Source organism: Octopus sinensis, linkage group LG10 (genome assembly GCF_006345805.1).
Source record: "Octopus sinensis linkage group LG10, ASM634580v1, whole genome shotgun sequence".
Taxonomy (NCBI): Eukaryota; Metazoa; Mollusca; class Cephalopoda; order Octopoda; family Octopodidae; genus Octopus; species Octopus sinensis.
In genome coordinates, this window is record NC_043006.1 from 28,243,892 (window position 1) to 28,259,979 (window position 16,088).

General features: G+C 36.7%; 1 protein-coding gene and 1 long non-coding RNA gene across 3 annotated transcripts in view; one reads left to right on the forward strand and one right to left on the reverse strand.

Annotated features, from left to right (window-relative positions):
- The first annotated feature begins 6,957 nt into the window (after positions 1-6,957).
- Positions 6,958-16,088, forward strand: part of LOC115216747 (FGGY carbohydrate kinase domain-containing protein) — an 81,154-nt gene continuing 72,023 nt past the window's right edge. The window contains exon 1 of one of the 2 annotated variants that reach the window (XM_029786362.2): positions 6,958-7,221. The gene's annotated coding sequence lies outside the window, so the exon portion shown is untranslated. The remainder of the gene's footprint in view (positions 7,222-16,088) is intronic. The other variant, XM_036506456.1, reaches the window with a different exon arrangement.
- On the reverse strand, positions 8,926-14,877 carry LOC118765071. Its single transcript, XR_005000919.1, has 3 exons — positions 14,742-14,877; positions 11,533-11,537; positions 8,926-8,966 (listed from the first exon to the last, which is right to left on the reverse strand). It is a non-coding gene; the product is annotated as an uncharacterized LOC118765071 (long non-coding RNA).

Genomic DNA, 16,088 nt, shown 5'->3' on the forward strand with positions numbered 1-16,088 from the left:
AGAAAGGAGTATTTTCTACTATAGCCATGAATCAACTGAAACATTGTGAGTGAAATGCAGTGGAGGGAAACTGTGCAGAAGCCCATTGTGTGTGTATCCTTGTTTATGTTTATAGTTACACTGCTTAAAAACTGGTGTTGTTGTTTATGTCCTAGAACTTAGTAGTTTAACAAACAGACATTAACAAATTAATAGTGTAAGTTAAAAAATAAGTGCTTGGATCAATATAAACAACAAAAATCTAGAATGCAGTGTTCCCGCATGGCTGCAGTTCACTGATAGTAATGAGTAAAAGTATATCATCAAATTTTGAAGGGTGCTGTTAATGAAATATCTATAAATGCCTGTTTTTGTATATATTTTACTGGAGTTGATCATCAACTACTATAAAATAAATAAAAATATATTTGCCCTTAAAAATTTTGAAGGTGGTGTTAGTCTGAGTTAAAAATAATAATGAGCTTATTGCATAGAGTGCATACAATTTGTCAGAAAAGGTAAAAAGAGGAGACAAAAAGCAGATATGTAAGTTGAGTAAAGAAAGACAGCAATGAAAGCTAGAAGTATTTGCATAGTGCACAGAATATAACACTAAATGACAGAAAAATGATCAGTAAGATCCATAAAGGGGAAAATGTGCATAGAAATGTTGGGAGTTGTGGTGATAAATTTTGAGAAGCTTGCAATTTTTGAAGGATGCAGCGTTCAGACAGCTAACAATGGATATGGATAGTTTATTCTTTGCTTCAACAATTCTGAGTGTGAGAAAGGTTTCTAAAAGTCATGTGTGTTCATTGCATTTTGATTTTATAAGAATATCACAAGTGGTAAAGCACCATCCGATCGTGGCTGTTTGCCAGCCTTGTCTGGAACCTGTGCCAGTGGCATGTAAAAAGCACCCACTACACTCATGGAGTGGTTGGCGTTAGGAAGGGCATCCAGCCGTAGAAACATTGCCAGATCAGACTGGGCCTGGAGCAGCCTTCTGGCTTCCCAGACCCCAGTTGCACCGTCCAACCCATGCCAGCATGGAAAGCGGACGCTAAACGATGATGATGATGATGATGATCACAAGTAGTAGAGGTACTGAATTCAAAAAAGTAACCAAAGTTGTTTTTGAAAACATGGTGGATAATCTTGTGGGCTTCTACCAAATCAGCTACAAGGTGTTGAAGCTTTAGTATGTCGATTCCCAGAGAAGCAATATGTCAAAGATATGGTAAGTGACTGACAGAGCATTTGTCTGGTTGTACATCTCTTGAGAGCTTCCAGTAAATGGATAATTCATAGTTTATAACTCAGAACTTCTGGGAAAAAGATGTATTAAAGGCAATGACAGATGCAGTTGTAAAGGGTTCCAACTGAATTTGGTCAAAGAGGAATGAAAGTGTACTTCAGAATGCATAACTTAGCCTATGTATCACTGGTATGGTGTTACAACATTCAGGTCATCTTGGCTCAGGGTACCTTGACCACCCAGGAATGTACAGACTGCAAATGCAGACAGTAGACAAAAATGTGACAGCAGATGGGTATCCAGGAGTTATGACTTAGATGTGGTCTGGCTCCTTTAGCATGAAAAGAAGTTAAGGCCAGAAATATATGAAGGGGTGAGGGGTGAGGGTGCAGGCCTCTTCTTTGAAGATCTGCTGGTCAGTTCTCTCTAGTGTTTGCTACAACAATAACAACAATTGCCTCCCCCCCCACCACCACCATCTGCAAATGAGCAAACTTGGTCAGATCCATTGTAAAATAACACACATATCTGCACTTGTGTGATTAATAATTTGTAAAGATTTGGACATGTATGTACATGTATTTGTATGTGTGTGTGTTTGTACATGTGTGCATGTATTTGTGTGTGTGTGTGTGTGAGTGTAGAAAAGTGTGCTAAGAGAAATTACTCGAAATGGTCAGTGGTATGTATTTGAACAACATACTAGATACTAGTCAGTTAAATACCTTACAACAAAAATTCTTGATATATTAAAATTATCTCCACCTCTAGAGGATCTATCATAATTACCAAATGGCAATTAAGACCAGCACCAGCTGAGAAGGAGAGATTCAAGAACTGACACGTTAAAGAAAGGAACAGACTTATCATCTGGAGATGGTGGACAAGTGATTCTAGCTTGTTAGTCTTCATCAGTATGACAAAAATTCATTCTTATTCCCAGCAGCCAAAGAACTTAGATTTTGCAAACAGAGTAGAAAACTATTATGGTTCAGGTAATTTGAATAATTTAAGCAAAAATGAGCTAAGAGAAGTTATTTAGGTCATAGCCTTAATAGCCTGTCAGTTTTGGAGAATTCTCAAATCTTTAGATTATCTCCCTTCCCTAAGTGGAACTGGTCATAATTGCCAAATGGCAATTATGATACATCTCCTAGACGTAGTTTTAATACATCAAGAATTTTGTTGTAAGGTTGTAAATTATATAACACGCTGGTATTTGTTTATGTTTGTGTGTACAGTTGTGATATTAACTATTTTGAGTGTTTACCTGTGAGAGTGCATGTTTGTATGTTTGTATGTGTGCATGTACTTTGTTTAGATGACAATGCTTTACTGTGTTTATGTTCCTCTTCTTTTTGTTGTGTGTTTGTTTTTAAAAGATGGTGTCTATGTTATTGTCATCAACATCATCTTCATTACATCCATTTTTCTATGTTTGCATGGGTTGAATGGGTTTATTCCAGTACAATGTCTCACTGTTTGCTGCAGTTCTTTGTCATCTCCTTTGTAAGTTTTAATTTTCACCACTTCTTCCTATGTCTTCCTCTTCCTCAGTTTCCTTTCACTTACATTGATCAGCACATCTTTACCCGCCCACTGTTTCCCATATGTATTACATGTCCATGCTAGCATGCACTTCTCTCCAGCATGTATCTACATCTACTTTCTCTTATACCCAGTTTTTCTCTCAGTTTATTTCTGTTCCACTGCTTTTGCACAAAATCATTACACATCCAGCAGATGATATTCACTTCATTTCTTCCCAGCCTTCAAAACATCCTCCACATTTAATGCCTATGTTTTGCTCCCGTACAACATCACAATTTGCACACACATACATCATAATACAGTTTGATTTTCACATAAAGAAAGAGAATCCCTCTGCTGCCAACAGAAGTAATAGCTTCCTGAACTTTTACTACCCCATTCTTACTCTGGCTACAATGCTTTTGGGGCACTGATCTCCCCTGCTAATGAGATCACTTTGGTAACAAAAGCTGTCGGATACTTCTATCCAGGTGTTCTTAGTGCTAACTACTATGCATCAGCTACATGTAAAGTCTATTTTCTCTGTCAGCCTATCTGTGGTCCAACTACACCTGTGTGCATCACATACACAGTATGGAATTCCTACCAACTTCTTTTCTATACTGAAAGTGGCAACTTCCTTGATGTCACTCTTGAGTTCTTTCCTGTAAACTAAAACCTTTGTTTTTGTTAGGTTTACTTTCAGACATTTCAATATTTGGCTTAGCTTCAATGTATGGAATTTCTCTTGTAATTCTTTGACAGATTTAGCTAGAAGAGATAGGTTATGGCCTTACAAGAATTCCTACAGATAACCTGTCCAAAACTCCTCTGCTATTACATGGAAAACTATCAAATATTAGAGGAGACAGGGAACTGATGGACATCTACCAGCAAACTCAAATTCCCATTGAACTTTTTGCCAATACTCACCTAGTATATCTTAGTATATAGCTTGCATGCCTCTCAACTCCTTTATCTATACCTGGATTCCTTAGAAACTACCTGATTACATTGTACCCTGTCGAAGACCTTTTCTTGGATGATGAATAATAAATATAGTGACTTACTCTGAGCTTAAAAGTTCTCTTGTAGTTGTCTTACTAGGAAGAAGACATGGGTGGCACAAATCTGAACTGCATTTCATCTAAGTTTATTCACTTCCTGATTAGTTTGTGCTTATTCACTTCCTAATTAGTTTGTACTATAACTCTTGACTCTTGCTGTTACTTTCACAACATGGTCTATCAGTTTGCTGCCTCTGTAATTGCTTCTTTCTATGAGGACTGCTCTGCACATGTTGCAGATGATGATGATATTGTAATATAAGGCGGTGAGCTGGCAGAAACGTTAGCATGCCGGGCGAAATGCTTAGTAGTATTTCGTCTGCGTTACGTTGTGAGTTCAAATTCCGCCGAGGTCGACTTTGGCTTTCATCCTTTCATCCTTTGGGGTCGATGTAATCGACTTAATCCATTTGTCTGTCCTTGTTTGTCCCCTCTGTGTTTAGCCCCTTGTGGATAATAAAGAAATAGATATTGTAATGTCAAGTTTTAGCTATGATACATCCCTGTACTATGTCATGTATTGACTGAGTGACTATCCATTACTTTGCTTCACTGGATATTTTCAGTATCTTAGCAACGACACTTGATGGTCCAGCTGCTTTCCCTGCCTTCATATTTTTAATGGTCCTTTCAACTGTACAACTGTCAACATTTCAATAGCTGCTCCACCCCATCTCTCTCACTGTTGGGTCTACTTTGGACAGTCCCTCTTTCTCCCAAGCTTTCTCCTCAATCAGTAACCTCCTGTAGCTTATTTCTAGACCACTTTCTTTCTCATCAATGATGGCATGTGCACTGCTATAATTCCATACACACTCTTCACCATTGATGTTTTCTTTATACTGGCGCACCACTTTACAATCTTGAATACATCTTGTCCCTGATCTCACTGCAGAACATAGTAAATCTCTTACTTTCAATTTCCTCCCCATACTACATAAACCTGACATCTAGCTATATAGCTTTGTGCCACCTGACATATATACAGCTTGGTGTCAGGTGATACCAAGCTATATACACCCGGCACCGAGCTATATACTCCTGACATTTAGCATCATATACCTGATGTCTAGCTAGACATTTAACTACATATCTGACATATTTGCTATATACATCAATTGTCTAACTACATATAGCTGAGTTTGAGTCTCTATTAACATGTGTCTCTGTGTGTATATTCTCATGTAGCTGCCTGATGTTCCTTGTTCCTACCACTTTCTGCCAATCTTTCTCAGCTGTCTCTTTATGTTTCTTATTGCTATATTTACAGTAGCATTCAACTACCATGTTGTCTTTCATCTGACTGGAAACTTGTTCCATCCACAACCTTTATCCACAGTTTGCGACAGGTTATCATATGGAAGTTTCCAATTGCTCTACATAAGTCTCTAAAACCTCCTCCTCCCCCTCTTGCTCCTCCTCCCCCTCTTGCTCCTCCTCCCCCTCCTCATCTTCTTCTCCCTCTTCCTCCTCCGCCTCCTCTTCTCCCTCTTCCTCCTCCACCCCTCCTCCTCTTCTCCCTCTTCCTCCTCCCCCTCCTCCTCTTCTCCCTCTTCTTCCTCCCCTGCTCCCTCTTCCTCCTCCTCCTCTCCTCCTCCTCTCCTCCTCTCCTCCTCTCTCCTCCTCCTCCTCCTCCTCCTCCTCCTCCTCCTCCTCCTCCTCCTCCTCCTCCTCCTCCTCCTCCTCCTCCTCCTCCTCCTGCCACCATCACTATCATCACCAACATCATCTGCTAGTGCTTCATTAAATCTATCTCTTACCAAGATATCCTATATCTTCTGTATTTTCCTTCACCAGATTGTCACGTTATCTCTGAGGCCCTTTAACGTTTGTTGACTGGTACAATCTTTATCAGGAAAGGACTTTCAGTATTCACAACCAGTTGCTTATCACATTTCTTAATGGGAACAAAGTCTGTGAGGCTTGCTTGTTTGGGTGATTTGGTCAGAAAGGTCAGGAGACTGGCTAGCTTCCTGAAGTTGGTGTTGCAAATAGTTGGGCCATTTTTTTTTTTACTTGTTTCAGTCATTTTGACTGTGGCCATGCTGGAGCACCGCCTTTAATTGAGCAACTCGACCCCGGGACTTATTCTTTTGTAAGCCCAGTACTTATTCTATCGGTCTCTTTTGCCGAACCGCTAAGTAACGGGGACATAAACACACCAGCATCGGTTGTCAAGCAATTGCTAGGGGGACAAACACAGACACACAAGCACACACATGCATATATATATATATATATATAGATATATACATATATACGATGAGCTTCTTTCAGTTCCCGTCTACCAAATCCACTCACAAGGCTTTGGTCGGCCCGAGGCTATAGTAGAAGACACTTGCCCAAGGTACCACGCAGTGGGACTGCACCCGGAACCATGTGGTTGGTAAACAAGCTACTTACCACACAGCCACTCCTGCGCCTCATTTGCATCATAAAACTCCATTTGCACTGCCACTCCATTTGCATCATAAAACTCAAGAACTTTGAACTTTTTCCTTCCTTGCATCACATCCATAAGCCCCACTGTGTTTGTATTTGAGTGTGTGTGTGTGTGTGTGTTTGAGAGAGAGAGGGACAGACAAAGAGATGTTAGATGGTAGAAGGATCATCATAATGTGTAATTTTTCATATATCATACTGCAAATATGCTTATGCGTGTTTAAGAGTGTAAATGTATGTATATAAGTTTGAGTGTACATATGCATGTATATGTAAAATGCATGCTTTTATATGAATGTATACATCTGTGTCTATTTAAATGTGTCAGTGTTAACATGTGTATGTGCTTGAGTATGTAGGTTATATACATATGTATGTATATGCATGTATGTACATATATACATATCCTTACATGTATATACACACACGTGTGTGTATTTGTGTGTGTGTGTGTACATATATATACATGTATGTATGTATGTACATCACATCTCCTGTGTTTGTGTGACAATACAAGGCAATGAAGAGAAAGAGAGAGAGTGACAGAGAGAAAGCAAGAGAATGTCTGTGTGTGAGTGTGTGTGTGTGTTAAAGAAGAGTCAGATTGGTTGATAAATATGTGAGGAAAAGCTGGTTGGGTGCAGCAGGCAACCTTTGACTTCTCTAACGCAGTCACATCTAAAATGCTTAATTAGCCTCTATTATTACCAATATTGAATCTCTTTGAAACATCCATGAGCAAATGTCATGAGAAGAAAAAGCAGGACACATTTTACTTGTCTCTCTTTCTCTCTGCCTCTTGGCCGTGTTATAACATTAGAGAATACAGACAGGAACATCATCAGTCACCGTCAACAGCTGCAGAGACAATCTGGGAAATCACAAACATCCAACTAGAATGGCGCTGATATTACCCCATAATATATAAGGAAGATTCTCCAGCCAGTAAGTTTAATTCATTTTTTAACTACTACTACTACTACTACTACTACTACTACTACTACTACTACTACAACGTTATTGTTATTAATATTGATGTGTGTCAATGAACTTGAGTATTACTGTAATTTCTCTACATTTGCTTATTATCCACCTCTGCTAAGACTGTAAAAATAAGTACCAGTTGTATACGTAGGTAAATTTAACTAACAAAAAAAAAAGAAAAAATGTCTTTGGATCAGTCAAAAGTAAACCTTACTACTGGGGTGTCAAAGAAAACAGGTAAAAGACCCCAGTGCTCAACTAGGGCTTATTTTATCGATCCCCCAAAAGAATGAAAGGTAAAGTCAACCTTCATAGAATTTGAACTCAGAACATAAAGACAGATGAAATGCCAATAATAGTAATAATAACAATAATTGCTCTTTACTCTTTTACTCTTTTACTTGTTTGTTATTGCCTGCTTTAAGTAAAGAATAACCAGTAATTAAGAACTATCTGAGAGTCTTTCAGAATAACAACAACAACAACAACAATAATAATGATAATAATGATTTTAAATTTTGGTACAAGGCCCGTAATTTCGAGGGAGGAAGTAAGTTGATTATACTGATCCCAGTGCTTAACTGGTATTTATTTTATTGATTACAAAAGAATGAAAGGCAAAATCAACCCTGGCAGCATTTGAACTCAGAACATAAAGTTAGACAAAATATTGTTAAGCATTTTGCCTGGTTTACTAACAATTCTGCCAGCTTAATAATAATAGTAATAATAATAATAATAATAATAATAATAGTAATAATAACTGAAGGAGAAAATGTAACCATTCTGTGGGACTTTCCAGTACATACAGGCCAATAAACCAGATATTGTTGTGAAAGACCAAAACAATAAAGTTTGCTTATTGATCAACATGAGCATCCCCTTTGATCATAATATCTCAGCGAAAGAGTTTGACAAGCTCAGAAAATATAAAGACCTACTCATTGAAATTGAGAAAATGTGGCATCTCAAGGCGGTTACAATACCAGTGATCGTAGGAGCACTAGGAATGATCAAGAAGGGAACCGAAAATTATATGAGAATGATCCCTGGCTTACCATCCCTGCAAGAAGTGCAAAAGATCGTCTTAACTGGTACATCACATGTATTGAGAAGAGCATTGTCAATGTGAGAATTGTTGCTGCTCATGTATTTTAATTTAACTTAAAAAAAAAAATTAAAAAAATGAACGAACTATTGAGTTTGGTGTAATGGCCTACCGATGTATACTATGAGTTTCTTTGCCCTAGGAGTCGGGAAGACACTCGGCAAGAAATGGAAGCAAATTTGAAAGAAGAAAAAAATAGTAATAATAATAATAATAATAATAATAATAATAATAATGATAGTAGTAATAATAATAACAATAATAATAATAACAATAGTAATAATAATAATAGTAATAATAATAATAATAACAATAACAATTATAACAACAACAACAACAACAACAACAATAATAATAATAATAAACCTTTCTACAAAAGGCACAAAGCCTGAAATTTGGAGGGAGAGGACGAGTTGATTGCATCAACTCCATTGTTTCACTAATACTTAATTTATCAACCCTGAAAGGATGAAAGGCAAAGTCAACCTTGGCAGAATTTGAACCCAGAATGTAGCAACAGCAGAAATACTTAATAATGATAGTTTCAAATTTTGGCACAAGGCCAGCAATTTTCAGGAGAGGGGTGAAGTCAATTACACTGACCCCAGTGCTCAACTAGTGCTTATCTTATCGACTCCCAAAAGAATGAAAGGTAAAGTCAACCTTAATAGAATTTGAACTCAGAACATAAAGACGAATGAAATGCCATTAATAATAACAATAATTATTCTTTACTTTTTTACTCTTTTACTTGTTTCAGTCATTTGACTGTGGCCATGCTGGAGCACCGCCTTTAGTTGAGCAAATCGACCCCAGGACTTATTCTTTGTAAGCCTAGTATTTATTCTATTGGTCTTTTTTGCCGAACCGCTAAGTCATGGGGACGTAAACACACCAACATCGGTTATCAAGTGATGTTGGGAGGGACAAACACAAACATATACATACATATATATATATATATACATACATATGACAGGCTTCCTTCAGTTTCCATCGACCAAATTCACTCACAAGGCTTTGGTCGGCCTGAGGCTATAGTAGAAGACACTTGCCCAAGGTGCCACGCAGTGGGAATGAACCTGGAACCATGTGGTTGGGAAGCAAGCTACTTACCACACACCCACTCCAGTGCCTAATTATTGGAATATTTAATAATTGTACAAGGCCATAGGTTTTGAAGGGAGAGGCACAGCTGATTAAATCTTGGCTGGCTGGGAGGCTTAATTTGTTGTCAAGTTTAACATTTGTACTGTTAGGTATCTTTAGTGGAAACCTACTCTGTTGCAGTTATCAAAGTAAGTCTTTAATCTGAAGATAACTTCCAACTCTTTCCTCCCACTCTCTTTCCAACTCTTTCCTCCCACTCTCCTTGAAGTAAAGGATCTCAAGCCCTTCCTTCTCTGTTTAAGCAATTAAAAGATATTTATCTAATTATATTTTTATCATTTAGTCAAGAAAGGAAGAGGCAGCACTTATGAAGCTTTATGCAATTGGGGGTTCTGCAACTGGTATCTTCAAACTGGAGACTTGGTCCAAATGTTTACAAGAGAGTGGTATCTACTAAAGGATCCAATGATCAAATGAGAGTGGTGCATTATGTTAATCATACATACATACATACATGCATACATACATGCATACATACATACATGCATGCATGCATACATACATGCATACATACATGCATACATACATGCATACATACAATAAGTATCCAAACTGTTGCCATAGTAACAAAGCTAAAACACGCAGAGTGAAGCTACTCTGTACAGATTGACCTTAAACTTTGCTGTGCATGTGCACTAAGTTTTAACATTCTAGCTCACTTTCACTTTTTGCAGCAGTGCTTGGAAGGAAGGTGTGTAGCGTGTGATTGTCGCATTGACCATAATAGAGAAACTTGTCATGGCAATACCTGCTCAGAGGCCTACGCAAAGTCACAGAAAGTGTATGGAGAGGAGTGTATGAGCTGCACAGAAGTGTACGAGTGGTTCAGACATTTCCATGATGGCCGAAAAAATGTCGATATTGATGAATGTTCTGGGAGATCATCAACTAGAAGAACTGAGAAAAACATCACAGTTGTGCATACAGCTGTGAGGGGAAATCGTCGAATCACCATCCATGAGTTATCAGAGGATGTGCAGATTAGTTATGGTTCAGTTCAGTCCATAATCACTGAAGATTTGTGTATGAGATGCATGTCTGCCAAGTTTGTGTCAAAACAACTTTCAGCTGACCAAAAAGACATTCAGGTTTCAGTTGCACAAGATCTCCTTGAATGTGTTGAGAATGATGAAAACTTTGTGTAGGCTTCTGAGCAGGTATACTCTGTTGTTGATGTTGAAATTCCAATGAAGGAGCCTTGGATCTAGGTTAGAAACTGGCTTTTTCTCTATTGGCAGGAAATCTTGAAATAAAACTGAAAAATGACATACATATATACACTCATAAATATATATGTAGAATCATGTATATACTTATGTACATTCACATATAAAACCTCACATGCATAGAAACATTTAACTGTTAGTGAGAAAATCAACACAGAATGTTATTATCCTTGACAAGCAACTGGATGACAGATTAAGTCTAGTCCCTGAGAACAACTACCACAAGGTATCTTTCCTGACAATGCTCAAATAATTCTACTAAACCAGTCCAATGCAAAAGGATGAAAGGCAAGGTTTACTTTGGTGAGATTTGAACTCAAAGTAGAGAGATAAAATAAATATGCTCAATGACAATATTAGTTTACCATGTAAACCCAATATCTGAGTGGTACATTAGTTTATTGGCCTCAATGGAATGAAAGACAGGTAACCACATGGAGATTTGAACTGAGTATGTAAAGATACATAACTGAATATGATACTGTAAGGTATTTTGTGTGTCACACAACCAATTCTCTTGTTTTATTGCACAGAATTTGTAAATAAACACAACTGGGTGGCTATTGTGGAAATCAGTTTTGTATTTGATTAACACAATTGCTGAAAGGTCACTAAAAGGTCAACCCACCAATCTCTATCTTTATATTTTTTGCCACTTTCATCAATTTAATGTTCTCGACAGCTCCATAAACTCTCTCTCACACAATACCTCAGTTTCAGTCACAATCAATAACTTGAACCAATAATGGAGAGCAATTACATGTTCACTCGACCTGCCATTAGTAGCAGCTAAATCTCCCTCAAATCACATTCTTTTAGGAAAGGAAGAGGACATTGGATATACTGTGTTTGAATAAATGATGGGTACATAATGGATGAGTTAAGTCTGGAGAAAAGTTGGGATAGTTATGGCTTGAACACCTTTGGTTATAACTTGGCTGGATCAGAACTATTGATATCTTTATTATTTCAATCAACGGCCCACAAGTACCGAAAATTGATATTTGGATATGATTTGGTATTAGGGTTAGGGTTATCCAGCCATATAAATCATGCAAAGCTGGGATTGTTGCTTGGTGCAGCCCTACAGCTTGCCAGATCATGTCACATCATCCAAATCATGTCAGCATGGAAAATGTATGTTAAATGATGATGATGATGATGATGATGACTGTGTCACATTCCTTAGTTAATAAGCAATTAACCATTTAATTTGACCTGAGCTTTCTTTTAAGACAGAGGTTCTTAATATTTTGATTTTGTATGACACTACAGACAAGACATAAACAGTTACTGATGCTCTTCAAATGGAAAGTTGAAAAATGCTTTAAGATTTAAAATTTAGAATAAAAAAAAAAGAAACTGTTGTTTACACCCTTTTATTGATAAAACTTGTGTGTGAATATATTATTTCAAGACAGTGACATTAGTTTGGGTTTTATAAAGTCTTAAATTCTAGTTTTACACCTTTTATTGATAAAATTTGTGTGTGAATATATTATTTCAAGACATAGTGACATTAGTTTGGGTTTTATAAAGTCTTAAATTCTAGTTTTAAAAATCAATGCCACATTTCTTTCCAGTTTTTGCAAATCATTCAAGGTCCATGAGCATTACACTTCTCATATAATTTGCCCTTTGTTGTCAGCGGAGGTAATAGCTGTCTGAGTATATTCCTACTTGCTCTTACACTGGATACTACACTTTTAAGGCACATACTTCATGGCAATTTAGGTTACCTAGGTAGCTGTCAACTACTTCTATGGAATATTGCTGGCATTTGAAATTACATATTAACTAGGTGGATTTAGTGTTTATTGTCTCTGTGCATCTGCTACATATGAAATCTACCAACTCTGATACCCTGCCTGTGATTCCAGTACTTTTCTGGTGTAGCTACACTTTAAACCATGCATACAGTGTGGAACATCTCTCTACTCATTTTATGAATACTGGACTTAGGCATTTCCCTGATGATAGCAGGGTCCTGTGAATATTTTGATTGCTTCATCAATTTATATCTAACACTAACCTGGTATGGTACAAGGTTTTTCATTAAATATTAGGGGTCATTTGAAACACTAATTTCCAAATGTGAGCCTTTGCAAAATTCCATGTGTGTGTGTGTGTGGGTGAGAGAGAAAGAGAGAGAGAGAGAGAGACAGAGGGAGGGAGAGACAGACAGACAGAGGGAAATACATACTTTAAAGTATAATGCAGGATGAGGCAAGAGATAGGGATTACTGTTTTTGGTAACTTCTATTTACTGAGATATTAGATGATCTATTTCTGTTGGGTTATTTCCACACACACACGCACATGCTGAGGCATAAACAGAGAGAGAGAGAGAGAGAGAGAGAGAGAGAGAGAGAGAGAGAGAGAAAGAGTGAAGAGAAAGAAAGAAACAGACAGTAATATTAGTTGACCTGATGCTGGCATTTCTTGTGACACACACACACACACATACACACATGCATACACACACACACACATTGACATTAATTGTGCTTCCCTATATTAATGAAGCAACAGTCATCTCCACACAGTCACATGTATATACACATATACATATATGCACATAAATGAACACACATACACATAAACATACGTTTACATTTGAAATATAAAGAGGGAGATGAAGAGAGAGAGGGGGGGGGGAACGGAGGATGGATTTCAGTGATTCAAAGAGAGCTTATGGTAAAAACTAGGACTGTTTGATTTGATAAAACTTGAGAGTGTGGGAGTAAATGGCATAGGATTAGGGAGCTTATGATTTCTACTTCAACAACTGCCATTTCTAACTTCAAATACCAGCCAGGGTGTATAGTATTCACTAAACACACATCTTTTCTAGTTATTTCTGTGTCCAAATACCACTTTAAGTGTATATTCACATATTAACACTTTCATTACCATATTTCTGACTACATTCACTAACTTTGCTTTAATTAATTTTGAAATAATTAAGAATTTAGCGAAACAACTTTGTCATTACTAAGCTGATGTTTGGTACACGTGATTAGCATGAAATTTTGGTAGAAGAGTTCATTTTAGATCACTTTAGCTATTTTGTTACCATATTTCTCTTGAGACATACTGCCTTTGTTTCAATTAATTTTGAAAATAATGAAGAATGTAGTATATCTTTGTCGTAATTAATCTGGTGTTTGGAATGAATTAACATGAAACTTTGATGGAAGATTTTAATTTAGATCACTTTTAAACAGGGCATTTGTATTGTTCATCCAGCAGCAGTCTGAGGTGGGTTGGCATTAAATGTATATTCATATTGTACCATTAAGACTCAACTATTCTCTGTTCAAAACAACCTAGAATGAGTTCTCAAGGTGTACAGCAAGGTGACATCACTTTCATTGTACATTTAAGGGAGATATAAGATTACTCTTAGCTTCTTATGAATGAGATGGCATGAGTAAATACATCAGTCCTGACTAGTCGCTGAGTTCCTAAAAAGGACCAACATTTAAATATTATTTTGTTATAGAGCAGCTGTGCCTCACTAACAAACATTCCCCATAAGTCAACAACAAGTAATATTAGTATAGTGAGTGATTAAAGAAGAGTTGGCTGTGATATTGGTTGGTTGAGGTATTGATAAATTATGTCAGTATGTATCATTCATATTTGCTACTATAGTTTTTGGAAATGAGTAAAAAGAACATAGTTTATGGTTTTTGTATTGCTTCTACACCCTTTCTTTGATATCTGCAAGATAATGTATTAAAAAAAGTACACACTTATATACTATACAAGAGAGTTACCCATCACATGTTAGGTAATATTAGATTTCTCTTTGTGTCTCTCTTTTACCCTCTCTTCTTATAATATCATATGAAGTAAGATGGACAAATTAACCAACTAACCACCCAACTAACCTCCCAGCATTTATATATTGGTTTCAAATTTTGGCACAGATCAGCAATTTTGGTAGAGTGGGGTAAGTTGATTACATCAACCCCAGTACTCAACTGGTACTTATTTTACCAACCCCGAAAGGATGAAAGGTCAAAGATGACCTCAGTTGAATTTGAACTCAGAATGGAAGTATGGATGAAATACAGCATTTTTCCTACTATGCTAATGATTCTGCCAGCTTGCTGCTTGAACCAGCATTTACATATTGGCAATTATTATATAGAACTGGCAGAATTGTCGGCCCATCAGACAAGATGCTTTGTAGCATTTCTACCAGCTCTTTATGTTCTGAGTTCAAATTCCATTAAAGTCAACTTTGTTTTTCGTCCTTTCAGAATCATTAAAATAAAGCATCAGTCAAGTACCAAGTCACTGTAACTGACTTTCCCCTTCCACTCCAAATCCCTGGTGTTGTGTCAAAAGTTAGAAAGATTTATTATTCTTATTATTAAGGTGATGAACTGGCAAAATCATTAGCATGTTGGACAAAATACTTTACACTGTTTCTTCTGGTTCTGAATTCAAATCCCACTGATGTTAACTTTGCTTTCATCCTTTCAGGGTTGGTAAAATAAAACACTAGCCAAGTACCTTGGGGTGGGGGGCAGTCAAAGTAATTGACTTGCCCACCTTCTCTCAAAATTGTTGAATTGACTAGTCCCATCACCTCTCAAAATTACTGGCCTTATACCAAAACTAGAAGAAATTATATGGAGATAAAACTGTCCCAGCTTTAAGTATACTTGCAAATACTTCTTTGTCTTAAAGTAATTTTCTAACAGCAGCCTAAAGTTTGACAATTTAACATGACTCATCCGAAAATGTCATAATTTCTCAGAAATAGTTTTGATATTTAGTCTAGGACATTTAAACTGATTTATTTTTTTCAAATAAAGTAGATGTATTTGGTAATTTAGGTCTTATACCAGAGTTTTATCTCTACTGTTTTAGTATCCAATAACAAAATCTGTTTGCTATGAATCGTAATGGAATGGTATTGTTTCCTGATAAATAAAGAACTAATAACCTCTCTACTATAGGCACAAGCCTGAAATTTTTGGGGCAGAGAATTAGAGTATTACATCAACCCCAGTACTCAGTTATTCTATACCTGAAATTAATTATGGCAGGAATGCTTTCATTATAGGTCTGCTAAAAATAAGTTTGTTTAAAAATAATATAATAAAAAAATAATAACAATACTACCATGATGAAATGAACTCATTATTGTGAGTCATTATGTAGAAACTCAAGCTACTAAAAGAGCTTTAGATAGCATCACAACCATCCAAAATGGTCTTGAAACAATCTAATGAGGTCTCCATTCAGAAGGCTGTAATATCATTTGATAAAGGAACATGGTATATTTGAATTCATATAACAAGGCT